At 38.7% G+C, this 15,613-nt stretch overlaps 1 protein-coding gene and 1 long non-coding RNA gene across 5 annotated transcripts in view; one reads left to right on the top strand and one right to left on the bottom strand.

The window, feature by feature from the left end:
* Window positions 1-15,613, bottom strand: part of HnRNP-K (Heterogeneous nuclear ribonucleoprotein K) — a 301,352-nt gene that overhangs the window by 149,498 nt on the left and 136,241 nt on the right. The window lies entirely within an intron of this gene.
* LOC143259960 (uncharacterized) lies at window positions 1,823-15,141 on the top strand. The gene is made up of 2 exons (XR_013034011.1): window positions 1,823-1,930; window positions 14,532-15,141. It is a non-coding gene; the product is annotated as an uncharacterized LOC143259960 (long non-coding RNA).

Genomic DNA, 15,613 nt, shown 5'->3' with positions numbered 1-15,613 from the left:
TCACTGAACTTGAGCCGGGAATTCGAACTTGATGAACTTCCGACGCGTGTTCGCGACACCGGTGCTTTCCACCGTAAGGCGGAGGGGCGAGAATTAGGGGCTGGTTCGATGACACTGCCGAGGTTCTTCGAGATTCCACGCCTCGTTTCGTGTCGCAGATATTTCAGAGATTAACGTATCTCCTTCCAGCCCCCGGCTTACGCGGTGTTCTCGCGCTTCCACCGTTACATCGTATTTATTTGTCTGTCAAGTTATCGTTTATTTATTTTTCGCTATTTTATGTGGTCCACTTTGCAATTATTATTTCATTTTATACGAGTTTCGAGAAAGAATCGTCCGACGCGTTTTCTTATAATCGGAATACGGATTTTACGCATTCGCGGTAAAAGTGTGTTGTTGTATAAGAATTTAATTAGACAATGAGGCTATTAGACAATGCGTTTGCATTGTGGCGAATAATCGTATCTTCTATTCCTAAGGTGTCCATTTTTGTTTATAATTCAGGAGAATTTACAGTAGTCTTACTGGTGAGTCCTCTATCAGGATGGAACGCTCATTTTCTTTTACTTCATTCCTTCATCTTTTCAGCACTTCTCACAACCTTATTTTTAATTTATTAAAACGTTTACAAGAAATAATTTAGTTTTATATAATTTCTGTTTCGAACAATCGTATTGGAAAATTTGGATGTTGCATAAAAATCCGTAATCTGATAATAACGTAAGATTATGTAAATACAGAATGCGATACTCTTCTTTAAGCAAAACTCTTCGTAAGTAAATAATATTCGCGTATTTTTGAGACAGTATTTGCCGGATGCCTATAAACAAGTTTTTTAATGACTAAAATGTGTCTAAAAGGAGCTTAATAATTTTCTTTCAAATTCTAATTAGAGAAGAACTTCTTACATTATATTAAATAATGTTTTATTAAATAATACAATAATAACAAATAATAAATATATATATTTATTTTAATATTAATATAATAATATCAATATGATATAATAATTGATATATTTATTTATATATAATTGTATTATTTAATAAAAAATATATATATATATTTTTGTTATTATTACATTATATATAATATATATAAATATATTATATATAAGAAATATAACAATAACAAATAATAATAACATTATTAAATAATACCCAAGTAAGTTGACGATTTATGGACAAGATTACACAGCGTTAAGATAACGATCGCGCGCGTCCGCTGTTGATCGCGAAAAACGAAAGACAATTCGACCGCAAAGAGTTACGCGCGTATCTTTCCGCCGCAAACGAGTTAACAACCGGCCGCGCGCGTACGAATTCGCGCGTCGATAATTAAAAGGCACGTCCGCGAGAACGAGAAAATATGCTCGCCCCGTACAGAGAAAACCGAATCTCCATTCTCGCTCGAAAGTGGAAAATCGAACGAGAGAGGTCCTTTTTTTTCCAGCCGTTCCTGGGCTCCGACGACGAGCCTAACACCGTGTGTTCGAGCTCTGCCCCCCCCGTCCTTTTCAGACGCGTCGGCGAACTCGATTTCAATATTTGCCGGCGTAGATTCAGCCCCGCGATAAATTCTAATCCACAGCCGTGTCGCGTGATCCGCATCCGCCATCGCGTTTCAACGGCTGGCGTTTTCCCCGGCGGTGTTTCTTTTCATTCCGGCGGGACGCGTCCCGCTTCTCTCTCTTTCCCGTCGGTGATGCGTGCCAGATACACGGGGGTTTTTAATCGCGGCCGCCGCCGTCGTACTCGTAATTACCTTATCGACGCCCGTAATCATGCAAATTTGACCGGGCCGCCGCGGCTCGTAATCTAACGAGAACGCGACTATTTCGCGACGGAGCGGCGGCCGACGCGTGTGCAACGCCCGCCCGGACTGTTGTTCGCTGGACAATTTTTCGTCGCAACTTGTCCTCTATCAGGATGTATGTGAGTCACAATGTGCGGTTAAAGTTTTCACGACCGGAGCGACGCGACGCCGAGTTCAGAATTTTTCGAATTGTTTTTGAGTAAATATTAGTTTGAGGTGATTATATCCGGATGAATTCCTTTTAGTCGAATATTTTATTCGAATAACAATTAGTCGTCCTTCGTTATAAATTATTTTATCGATTCGTTCGAATAATTCTTTAGCGTATAAATTCTTTTCAAATTACATAGAAGCAAACACGGTCAACAATTATTCGTATTACAGTAATGTTTCTCTAATTGACGCTCAGATTGTCCACAAAAATGGACAATTTTGGAAAAGGACCTGTTCGAACCTTGTCCCTCGTTTTTTATGCTTATCGATTGTCAACAGCTATAAAAACGAGTTTGCAAGGATCGAATAATCGTGTCTCCTCTTCCCAAATTGTCTATTTTTGTGCACCATCTGAGCGTCAGTAAGGGAGACATTATGGTATTATTCGAATAATCTTACAATCTCTAGCCGAACAATTTTTTATTCGAATAAATAATTATGTATTCGTATAAACGATTCGTTGTACGAATAAATAATTTTTGTATTCGAATAAGTTATTATCCGAATATAATTGTTACAAAATACAGTAATGTTTCTCTAATTGACGCCCAGATTGCACACAAAAATGGACAATTTGGGAAGAGGAGATACGATTATTCGAGCCTTGCGGTTTATTTTTATAATTATAAATTGCCCACAATTATAAAAATGAGCCGCGTGGCTGGAATAATCGTATCTCCTCTTCCCAAATTATCAATTTTAGTGGACAATCTGAGCGTCAGTAAGGGAGACATTGCTGTATTCGGCTTATATTCATTTATCGACTATGATTGAAGGAATAAGAATGCACTTGAAGTTCATTTAAATAAGGAAGCCGGTAAAATATTTTGTGCACGAGGACTATTCGATTGGTGAAAATTCAGTCGAATAAATTCGAATGCTATCGTTCTAGTTATTCACCAATTTGATATGAAAAAACACTGTTACCCCTCTTGCATCATAGCAACGGGTCGCATACTAAATGTAAACGTTATTCGTTGCTTTGAAACGAAAACAATATTTGATTCTTCGATGATCAAACTCCAGGAACGAAAGTAAACGAAGACACGCGAAAAATAAAAATTGTCTCCTTTCAACGTGGAGATTTTAAAATCGTGGTCCGATCTGCGATATTTTTCCATGCAGAAATAAGCTGAAGAAATCGAATAAAATCGATTCGGTGCAACGTTTCGTTCTTTGAAATTCATCGATTTAGTTTGCATATTTACAAATAGAATCAGCGTGTCGTGAACAAACGACGCATTTTTATTTACACAGGATTTCTACTATATTGTATTTTGACGACAATTCTTACGAAAGCGTGCACAGAATATCCCGTTCTTCAAATATTCCGCACTTTAGTTAACACCGCAAATTATATACGATGCAATCTGGCCGAATTAATCAATCGTTTCAATAAAACGTCGAATGATATTAATAAAGCTGATTCACCCGCCGATGTATTTACATCTGTGCACTGGGGCGCGATAATAAAATTCATTTATACTTCCATTTATTACGGTATCTTTTTCATTAACTTCGCAAAAATTAATCTCTCGATACTCTTTTAGGTTAAGCGTAGGTATTACTGCGGTTTCTCAATGATGACGAACTTTGACAGAGAAAATAAGACATTTTACGCCAATAAATTGACAACTTGAGCCACACCTATTGTTATTTAACTTGAGCATTTACTTTTCTCAAAATATTGGATCTCTGAAAGCACAAATTTCATTAAAAAGCGTAATGTAAAGAAACCATACGTGTGCATATATTACCGCGATTATGTATCTATTACTGCGAGCCAAATACTGCGGACGTTCCGATTACTGCGTCTCAAGGTTGACATAACCCATTTTCTTTTAAATGTACACACACAGCTACAATTCCTAGAATCAAGATATTCTCACTGGAGCACTTTACAAATTATGTATAGGTACTCTACGATCGAGCGTGTTTGCACCGGCTCGCCGAGAACTGCGCTGTATAGGTTAAGGTTCGCGGTTCGGTAAAGCACCGCAGTAATGTACGCACATAGTAAAAAACTCTGCGCCAAATACTGTGTTAGTAAATAATATTTGAGGGCAGATGATAGCGACAGTGTACGTCGATTTGTTATCAAAGTAACGATTACTTTATCTAAAAGTAATGCTAAAATGAATAGTTTATTATTAAGTTTATTATTAATTACCAAAATATAAATGCCTTAGGAATAAGCGTTCGCAGCTGCCATTGCGAGTATTTCATAAGACTCGATGTTTCCATAAGCTTCCGAATATCAAAAGTCAATAAATAAATTAAAACTGCGATTGCTGTCAACATTAAACGTTGCTATCAATATTAAAAATATAAAAAATTATGAGATTCATTTCCAGAAGATTACACGCTATAAAACGTTAGATTCTATTACTTTCATAAAGTACCGCAGTGCAGTACATTCTCTCTAATCGACACTCAGCTTGAAAACAAAAATGGACAATTCGGGAAGAGAAGATACGATCATTCGAGTCTTGCGACTCGTTTTTATAATTGTCGATAATCGGTAACTATAAAAATGACCCGCAAGACTCCAATAATCGTATCTCCCCTTCCCAAATTGTCCATTTTTGTTTCCAAATTGAGCGTCAATTAGGGAGAATTTACTAAATTCGAAGCGTCCGCAGTAATACCCACACTTGCCCTATAGCACGTTTCAAAGGATAAAATCTACATTTAATCATAAATCGAAGTTGTCCCGAAGTTCGACGAAACGAGACGAAGTTAATCAGGAAATTCGGCTGTCTTGTGGCAGGAAGTTCGATGACCCGCGACAGCAAAAAATCGAGCAAGCGAATATAAACAAAACGAAGTCGGACAGTCGAGGGAAGTTGGCCGAAGCTGTGGCACGCGGTCGGGGGAAAGTCTGGAGAAGTTTCCGCGTATATAGCGTCGGGAAGCGTAAAACAAGGTGAAATGTATCGAAAATCGAATGAGGACAGGTAAACGGGAGCAACGTGATCCACCGACGGTGAGAGAACCGAAACTATTCCAATTTTCGCGGAAGTTTGACTGGAAGAGGATCCTCTGCGCAAGGAGAAACCGAGAAACGCGGCCGGGCGAGGTGCGCGTCGCTAAGATAATTGTAACCCTGCCGGCCGGTAGTTGCAGTCCAAGTAATTATTTCGACGTCGCGCAGACGACGGATATCCGGGATAATTGTGGCGAGCGTGACAACGATGCCCGCCGAATTCGGCGCTGGCACGTCATCAAGTTTGCATGCTGCTTGCTGACAGACAAAGCGCTTACTCTAGGCCCGGAATGCTCCGCTGTTGGCCCCAACAGGTCCTCGGCAGAAGCTTCGAGCCGCTGTCGCAGTCTCGGCTCGCATCGTAGATACAACGTTTTCGTCAACATTTCCTTCGTCGGCCGCAAAATAGCAAGGAGAAATACGCGATCAACGAAAGAGCAATCGTACGAGGCAAAGACAGCCATCAACAGCTTTATCGTTAATTTTTCAGACAATTTTCTGGCACGGCGTTCATTTTGTGGAACGCGTCAATTTACAAGCATGTGTCACTAAGTCTCACTGGGCTAGATAAAATAATGACAATACTCTGCTTAGAAATCGTTCCTTTTCGCATAAACTTGGTGACCATTAAAAACTGTACGCGTTTCTTATTCGACGCTATTTGAGATCCAAATGATTCCATTCTTGGAGAACAATTCATAGAGTACCGACACGAAAGATGGTTCCAAGCTACAGTGAGTTCTCTCCAATTGTCCCACAGCTTGTGAATAAAGGACAATTTGGGAAGAGGAGATACGATTATTCTAGTCTCGCCAACAGACAGCCACCAGCAGCCTTATCGTTAATTTTTATTTTTCAAACAATTTTCCTGCACGGCGTTCATTTTGTGGAACGCGTCAATTTACAAGCATGTGTCACTAAGTCACTGGGCTAGATAAAATAATGACAATACTCTGCTTAGAAGTCGTTCCTTTTCGCATAAACTTGGTGACCATTAAAAACTGTACGCGTTTCTTATTCGATGCTATTTGAGATCCAAATGATTCCATTCTTGGAGGACAATTCATAGAGTACCGACACGAAAGATGGTTCCAAGCTACAGTAAGTTCTCTCCAATTGTCCCTCAGCTTGTAAATAAAGGACAATTTGGGAAGAGGAGATACGATTATTCGAGTCTCGCTAACAGACAGCCACCAGCAGTCTTATCGTTAATTTTGATTTTTCAGACAATTTTCTGGCACGGCGTTCATTTTGTGGAACGCGTCAATTTACAAGCATGTGTCACTAAGTCTCACTGGGCTAGATAAAATAATGACAATACTCTGCTTAGAAATCGTTCCTTTTCGCATAACCTTGGTGACCATTAAAAACTGTACGCGTTTCTTATTCGACGCTATTTGAGATCCAAATGATTCCATTGTTGGGGGACAATTCATAGAATACCGACACGAAAGATGGTTCCAAGCTACAGTAAGTTCTCTCCAATTGTCCCTCAGCTTGTAAATAAAGGACAATTTGGGAAGTGGAGATACGATTATTCGAGTCTTGCGGCTCGTTTTTATAGTTACGAATTGTCGGCAACTATAAAAAACCAGCCGCGGGGCCCCAAAATAATCGTATCCCCTCTTCCCAAATTGTCCCGTTTTGTTCACAAGCTGATTGAAAATTGGAGAGAATTTATTGTACAACGATTTCCATGCGAACATCGCATTGCGAAATGTCAAGAAACAAAAGCGCATTACAATAATGTCTCTTTAATTTACTCTTAAAACCTCAAGCGCGCCTTTAGACTATATACGCATACTCTATATGTATGTACATGGTGTTTCCAGCGTATTTTGCATCAGCGTATTCGATCTCGTGATTCATCGGATCCGGCATGTAGTTTTTCAGGTTCGTCGGGTTGCATTAAGATAGAACAACGAGTAGTATCATGGTTCAGAACCGCGAAATTTCCAGTCTGTTACTCGTCAACGATAACCCAAAGTGTGCCGGTATTCAGCACTTTCGACCCTCGTTCGCGACCAAAGGGGGGAGAGCGAGAGAGAGAGAGAGAGAGAGAGAGAGAGAGAGAGAGAGAGAGAGAGTGATAGAGCGAGAGTGACAGAGCGCGCGCGAGAGCGAGTGAAAGAGAGTGAGAGAGCAAGATAGCGAGTGAGAGAGAGCGAGAGAGCAAGAGAGAGCGGGAGAGAGAGCGAGAGAGCAAGATAGCGAGTGAGAGAGAGCGAGAGAGCAAGAGAGAGCGGGAGAGAGAGCGAGATAGAGCAAGAGAGCGAGAGGGCAAGAGAGCGAGAGGGCAAGAGAGTGAGAGATCGAGAGAGGAAGAGAGCAAGAGAGCGCGAGAATGAGAGCGCGCGAGAGAGAAGGCGCAAGGGAGAGAGCGCGAAAGGGAGAGTGCGTGAGAGAGAGCGTGAGAGAGAGCGTGAGAGCAAGAGAGCGCGAGAGCAAGAGAGCGCGAGAGCAAGAGAGCAAGAGAGCGAGAGCACGCACTAGAGAGAGTGAGAGAGCGAGAGCGCGCGTTAGAGAGAGCGAGAGAGACGATCGAAAGAAAAAAAGAGAGAGAATGCGAGCCGATCGAGAGAAGCTGACGACTATCGCGGCGCCCATCGACAGCGCACGACTCTCTTTTCATTACTGTCGGCCATCTAATTAGGTCAACGAACAATAAGCGGTGAACATCGCGTTAATTCCGATTAAACGAGCAACTTAATTGGCGCTGTGTTACGTCGACCCGTTACGCTGCGAAAAGTTCCAGCGTATTAGGTGGGATTTCCTGTAACCGTTAGATATCTGCACAGAGTCCGGGTTGCAGATAATCATTTCCAATCTGTGCAAGGCACATATCTCTCTGTACCGTTGTACAACGTATCAAGATGTTGTTCACTCCTTCCTCGCGTTGTTGTTGTCCAACTAACCGACATGCTATTTCGTTCTCACGTTGTTGTACTAACAATCGTGACGCCTGTTCCATCCCACCGTGACAATATTGTCCGACAAACCGAGATTCTCAGATCGGATTCCTGCGAGATTCAAACGAATGTTTTACCCTTGCTTAATAGCAAGTATATAGTGTTTTATAATTAAGTATCAAGTATTATAATTGATACAAGAAGAGAATGACGAAGCTTGTTAAATTTCAGCAAACAGGGATTGAATACAAAAATCAATCTAGCAAATAGATTTTCATTTACCAGCTGATACGATTTAATCGTGAAGGATGCACGTGATAATGTAATTTAACCTTTTTAATCGTTATTGTTTTCAATGAATTGAATCGTGCCAATTAATGCAGACCATATTTTATAGAGAACATATTTTATATATTCTTTAATTAAAAATGAAAGTTATAATTGGCAGTTGAAATGGGGAAAAGTATTAAAGTTATTCCCACGACTAAATATAATTCAACATAGCTTAACAAGAAAAACCATAGGCCCAATTATGTTACTATAACATTTACTGAACGACAAAGACACGTACAAACGCGACCTAAAGCATCGATTCAGCAATGAAACTAACTGTCAATTATACATCCACAGCTGCGCGTAAATGTAAGATATTAAATATTAAAATTATAATTGTTATATCAACGATGTAATTTATACATTTTTTTACATTTCTTTTTAAGCACGTATTTCATATAAATCGTATACCAGGGAATTAAACCAGTGAACAAATGGATTAAAATTAAATAAAAAAAATCACAAACAGGCTACGCGCAAAATAATAAATTAATTAATTCTGCGCAAGAGAGCTTCTTATTCATTTATTCATTTATTCAGCTATTTTATTCACGACGGGGTATATTGAGACGACGGTGTAAGAAGCAAACAAGTTGATTTTCTTGTCGATCGTGATCCCGACCAGTTAATAATAAACAACGTTCTGCCAAAGGCGGGGTAGCTCAACAAAGGGCACATCTCGCGTAATAAGTATGTAGAAGGCGTCTTGTATTTTCCGTTAACGCTCCAGTAGTTGCGCCATATTTTCAAACGTTTTCTGCGCCCTTTGAAAGCCGCTGGAGAACATTCGAACTCCAAGGGTGCTACCAGAGAGAGGGCTCCCGTTTCCCATCTTTCCGAAAGAAAATTGCATACTCGACGCGATAACGTTGGATCGGTTCTCTTCCTTTTCGAAACAAAAGAATGAGCGCGTGAGAGAGAGAGAGAGAGAGAGAGAGAGAGAGAGAGAGAGAGCGAAAGAACGAGAGAGCGCGAGAAAGAGAGAGCGCGAGAGAGAGCGAAAGAACGAGAAAGCGCGAGAGAGAGCGAGAGAGAGAGAGCGAGAGAGAGAGAGAGCGCGCGAGTGAGAGAGCGCGAAAGAAAGCGCGAGTGTGTGAGAGAGAGAGTGTGAGAAAGAGAGCGAGAGCGCGAGAGAGACAGCGCGAGAAAGAGAGAGAGAGAGAGAGAGCGCGAACGAGAGCGAGAATGGGCGAGAGAGAGCGAGAGAGTACCTGAGCCGCGCATTTTGCAATCGCTTCCGTGTTCTATCGAAATTTCATTTTTGCGCATCGCTTGGCGTTGCTTCGAACGCGAACGTAGAAAAATCGCGCGGAACGGTCGGATAGGGTCGTGCACGGGCCGGCGAACAAAGCGAACGCGGAAGAAACCATAAATCCGAGTCGCAGACGGCGGCGAAAGTAGCTTGTTTACAGTTTTTGCCGGGCCTGTTTTTTTCTCTATCGCGTCCGACTCCTTCTCTCTCCGTTCCACCCTCGAGAGAGCCAACCCTCCGACAAACTCTTCGCGACGCTTCTCGCAAGGGGTTTTCCTTGCAGCTTCGTAAACCACTTCGCGTCCATTATACTCGCAATTGATTTATCCTTAGTTTACAACCGTAATCGCGTTCGCGTTCCCGGCTCGTTTGCGTCGAATTGTTCTACACACGCACGGATCCTTCTTCCTCTTTGCCGACCCAGAAATCGAAGCGATGTCAATCGCTTTTCTTCGTGCATCGGGGACATCGGTCATTTGCACGAACAATAACATTTGCACTACAAATAATAATAATTCGCACGACATTTTAACTTTGTTCCATTATAATGTTATTCATAATAGAAGAAAATTATGTTAGAAATGATAGAACAATGTTAGATTTTAGCTGCACTTTAATATATCGATTACTAAATATATTGAATACTTTGAATATTTTCTTACTTTTTATAATTAGCGATAAATCAATTGCAATTGACTAGTTAAATGTTAGTTAATTATAACACAATTAACTAATTGTAATTGAGTCGTATCGCAGGTAATTTTTTTCAATTTCCTTCGAACTTTGTTTCAACATTTCTTTCGACGTTGTTGGCATTTTTCTAATTTGTATTTTCAATTTACCAGAATTTCCAGAATTTTGAAGAATTTACCTGATTTTCGTACATCAATTTTCACCACTATTTCATCAATTAACCCCATTATTGCTTCCTATGTAATTATCCTACAGATACATTCAAAGTATCTTCTCCCATATTTTTCTTTCATTAGATTAATAAATTAATGTAATCTACATTTACATACATATCAGAACCGACATATATACCGGGTGGTCCACTAAAATAAGACCTAAATATCTCCTCTAATTGCGAGGAACAAAAAACATTTTGTACGCTATTTGAATGGTTAGAAAAAACCGTCGTATTGCAAAAAATATTTTGTATGCTATTTGAAAGATCAGAAAAAACCATCGTATTGCAAAAAATATTTTTTCTAAGGTTGTCTTTTTCTGAGCTGATCTTTTTTGCGATCGTATATACAATCGTACAATTTCTACAATCGTATTTACAATCGTATTTACAATCATACAATTTTTCTTATCCCCAACGGATGTAACAACGTGTGTAAAGAAATATACAATCAGAAAGGTTCCACGAAACAGAAACATCGTTTAAGGAATCTCAACAGACACAACGCATCACAAACAGATGCATTTAACAATCTGCCAAACAAAACAATTAACGCGTCAAAGCAAATTCTGTCTTCCGTTCCGGCGGCTCTCGAGTATCCGAATCGAATTTCGCGCAATAAACTTGCACGCTAACGACAGCACACACACGTACACACAGTGGCGCGCAGCAAATCCAACTTATTTACATCTTCATTTTAACGATGTTCGTGAAGAGACGCTGCGCGAACGCATGAACAGCAAACAGCAACGTAACAACCGTCATGCTCTCCAATTATTACCAGCGAAATTCGTTCTTCCGCCCGAGCGGAACTCGAAAAACTTTATAATAAACTCGCCGCCCGGCAAGAAGCTTATTTACAGTTTCTTCCGACGGAGTTTCTTCCGACAGCGCCGGTTGTTTGCCGAGCACGCCGTTTCGACGAACAATTCGAGGACAAAACGTGTCCTCAAAAAAAAAAAAGGAAAAAAAACGCTCCGTTCCAAACGGCCAGCTTTCCTCGTCCTCTCGGCGAGGCGAAATTGCTCCGCGCGTTCCCGTTCATTTATAGAATATACATATAGAATATATCGAATATAGATATAGAATATATAGAATATAGATCTAGAAAATATATAATATAAATATAGAATATATATAATATATAGAATATAGATATAGAATATATAGAATATAAATATAGAATATATAGAATATATAGAATGTAGATATAGAATATATAGAATATAAATATAGAATATATAGAATATATAGAATGTAGATATAGAATATATAGAATATAAATATAGAATATATAGAATATAGATATAGAATATATGGAATATAGATATAGAATATGTAGAATATAGATATAGAAAATATAGAATATAAATATAGAATATACATAATATATAGAAAATATAGAATATAGATATAGAAAATATAGAATATAAATATAGAATATACATAATATATAGAATATATAGAATATAGATATAGAAAATATAGAATATAGATCTAGAAAATATAGAATATACAGAATATAGATATAGAAAATATAGAATATAAATATAGAAAATATAGAATATATAGAATATATAGAATATATAGAATATAGATCTAGAAAATATAAAATATAAATATAGAATATTGATATAGAATATAGAATATAGAATATAGAATATATATAGAACAACAAAATAACCTCTGATATTAAAAGAACGAAGAAGCTTATCACGGAAAGAATTAAACGAAACGGCCAGCCTTCCTCGTCCTCTCGGCGAGGCGAAATTGCTCCGCGCGTTCCCGTTCCGAGTCGGCGACGGGTCGCGATCGACCCCTCGTCGTTTCTCCCGGCCGCGAGTCTCGCGAGACAGGAAAGGAGGGTAACGAGGAAAATTGCCGGCAGTCATGAAAATCCATATGAATATGGATGAACGAGCGCGAAAGCAAGCAGCCGCGTCTAATATTTGACGCGCGTGCACTGCTGAAGCGGCGCGGCGAGAGGAGACCGCGAGCATGGTAGCAAGAGTATGCGAACGGGAATCGAGAGGACGCGATGATGATGATGATGCTGCTGCTGCTGCTGCCAGGTGAACAGAGACAGCCCGATTATTGGCTTCGTTCGAGACTAAACGGAGAGTTGGCTTGGAAATTCGACGCTTGACGTCACGCCGCTTCGCGGCTATCCATCGGCTTCTTTAAATAGCGTGATCAATGATACCGCTGATTGGACGCTCGCAGACTTCGCAGATATTTACACCGGCGTCGCGGGACGACTACGTTTTCTCGTGAAAATCCGCACGGGACATTCCGACCGGCGACATGATAAACTTATGTGACAGACAGAGTTCGCGGGAAGAGACTGACAACGTACTTTATTTCGGTTGACCGTCGTTGCGACGTGGACGAGGTGGCAATCACGCCGACAGGTGAGCGAACGCGTTTTTAGAGATATCTGGGGAACCGATTTTCCGTTGCTCGGAAAATTCGCTTTTTTCGAAATTTAAGTTCATTTTCGAATAATGCCGCGCACGACATCGAGACAGCTGTGCGAACAATGTAACGCGCCGAACATTATTAACCCTTTGCCGACGAATGTCGACGGACGATCGGTACGTCGAATTGACGATCAGAACTTCGCATGTTATGCCGTAGGAAAATAGAGTATCGAGAGATAACGAAATCCGTTTTACAAATTATTGCAATATATAATTATATTAATGTATAATTAATATATAGTTAACCCTTAGGCGACTAAAACTATTTATTTCCAGTTTACACACTGCCAAGTCCAGACTGTTTTTCAGACGAAGAGAAAATTTTTACTGAAAATTTTTGTATCAAATATAGAGAAGAGATATTCATTTTTTTGTTTAAATAAAACTTCGTTGATGTATTTTCATCGAATCAATCGTATTCTATTCGTCCAATGTTTCCTGCCAGATTTTACGGTTTTATTGATTTCTGCCGAGTGTATGGCGGCATTGGACCGTTCAGGGTTAATATATTAATTTGCCGTCGTAATTAATGTATTATGTATTGTTCATTTTTTACCATTATTCAAGTCTTCAACGCGTGATCCAGTTTTCTGAGGCAAGTGTTCTTAGCGCTTGGGAAAATCCTCGTCCGCGAAAGGTTAATACGTAATTGATCGCGGAAAATACGACAATGGAAGAGAATAAAGTTGAATCTCTCCCCGACAACATGGAGAGTTTTATTCTTAAAAACAGTATTTCAAAACTAGTCGAATTAAGAAGATGAACGAAATGTTACCAAAAATTGTTGTACCTTTCAATATCTAGTCAATCCGATAGAAAGATTCGAATAATAGAACATTTATAGAATATAGATATAGAATATATCGAATATAGATCTAGAAAATATAGAATATATATAATATATAGAATATAGGTATAGAACATATATATTTATATTCTATATTTTCTAGATCTATATTCTATATATTCTATATTTATAATTCTATATTTTCTAGATCTATATATATTCTATATTTTCTAGATCTATATGTATATATATATATATATATATATATATATATATATATATATATATATATATATATATACATATAGATCTAGAAAATATAGAATATATAAAATATTTATATATAATATATAATAAATATATATAATATATAAAATATATAAATATATAAAATAAATAATATATAGAATATAGATATAGAATATATAGAATATAGATCTAGAAAATATAGAATATAAATGTAGAATTTAGATGTAGAATATGTAGAATATAGATCTAGAAAATATAGAATATAAATATAGAATATATAGAATATTGATATAGAATATATAATATAAAATCTATAAAATACATATAGAACAAGAAAATAACCTCTGATATTGAATGATCGAAGAAGCTTATCACGGAAAGAATTAAACGAAAAAAAAATCATTCCCGAAATTTCGTTTATAATTCCCACTTGCCCCCATTTCGAAAATTCGTTGCCGAAACTGAACGTGATTGCTCCACCGTCACGTTTTTGATAATAGACCGACGAAAAGCAATTTTACGATGCAATTTTAGCACGCAATTTCGCAAAAGCCATCGATTTCATAAATTCTAAACACGGAATGTCTTTCGATCTTGCAGTAATGGATTCAACGTTTTTGTTTCCCGATTGATCACCGTGCAGCTAGCTGGTCGCCCAGTGCAAATCGAACCTGAAGATTAATCGAATGATCGAAGCCGCGCCGAAACAGTCGACGGAGCGTGACGTGTGGAAACAGGCCGAGGCGTAGTGGCCGTCGACGGACCGCAAATTATTAATTTACCGGATCGCAATCGCAGCTCCGAGAAACCCTATCGATCCCAACCGAACGAATTAAAATTTCATCGACATGAAATTTCGAGAGAGAGAGAGAGAGAGAGAGAGGGGGGGGGGAGAGGGAGAGGTCGAAGCAAGCTGCGTTTACATTTTCCATTTACTTTGTCTGCGAACGAAAATTGTTTTTCGTAAAAATTGACAAGAAGACAATTGACGCCTCAGAAGATAATGCTCAGAGGCAAGTTCGCTTTAAAAAAAAAAAAAAAAAGGAATTAGAGTGCAAGCGCATCTTTATCATAGGATCTTTCGATCGATAAATCGATACAATCGATTTCGTCGTAAATAAACAGTAGATAGCACTTATGTTCACCACGGAATGACTGAACAAAGCAAAAAGACAAATTAAAAAAAATAAATAAAAAGGATTAAATAAAATGTTTAGACGTTACCATTAATTCCCGTCTATTTGATCGTAATCAAAATTGTGTTTTGCTTTATTAATGGCATCGTTATTTTTTCTTACAGCTAATCTGCAAAACCCTATTCATCTCAGTTTTAAGTTTAATGGACTTGCACTGATTGGTTTTTGCGAACGAGCTTGTTCCATGAAAAGTTAATAAGAAACGTAAACAGCTTCCACCTTGATTTATTCTTTCTGTAACTCGCGATAACTACGATCTAATTTTCGTTCGAGAGATTAACGCTCGCGTGACGACAGCCGAATGAATTTAAATCGAGCAATTAGGGATCGTCATGCGCGTACTTGGGCTCTGACAGCTGACTTAGATTTCCATCTAAACTTGACTCGTTATAATCTCAACACTTCGCTGTTGAAATCAAATCTTTTCTTCGCTCGATCCTTCTTGTTGTAAACGTGGAACGATCTCGAGGGAACTGAATCGTATCT

This window comes from Megalopta genalis, chromosome 8 (genome assembly GCF_051020955.1).
Source record: "Megalopta genalis isolate 19385.01 chromosome 8, iyMegGena1_principal, whole genome shotgun sequence".
Lineage (NCBI taxonomy): Eukaryota > Metazoa > Arthropoda > Insecta > Hymenoptera > Halictidae > Megalopta > Megalopta genalis.
This window is presented reverse-complemented; position numbering and strand designations above follow the sequence as displayed.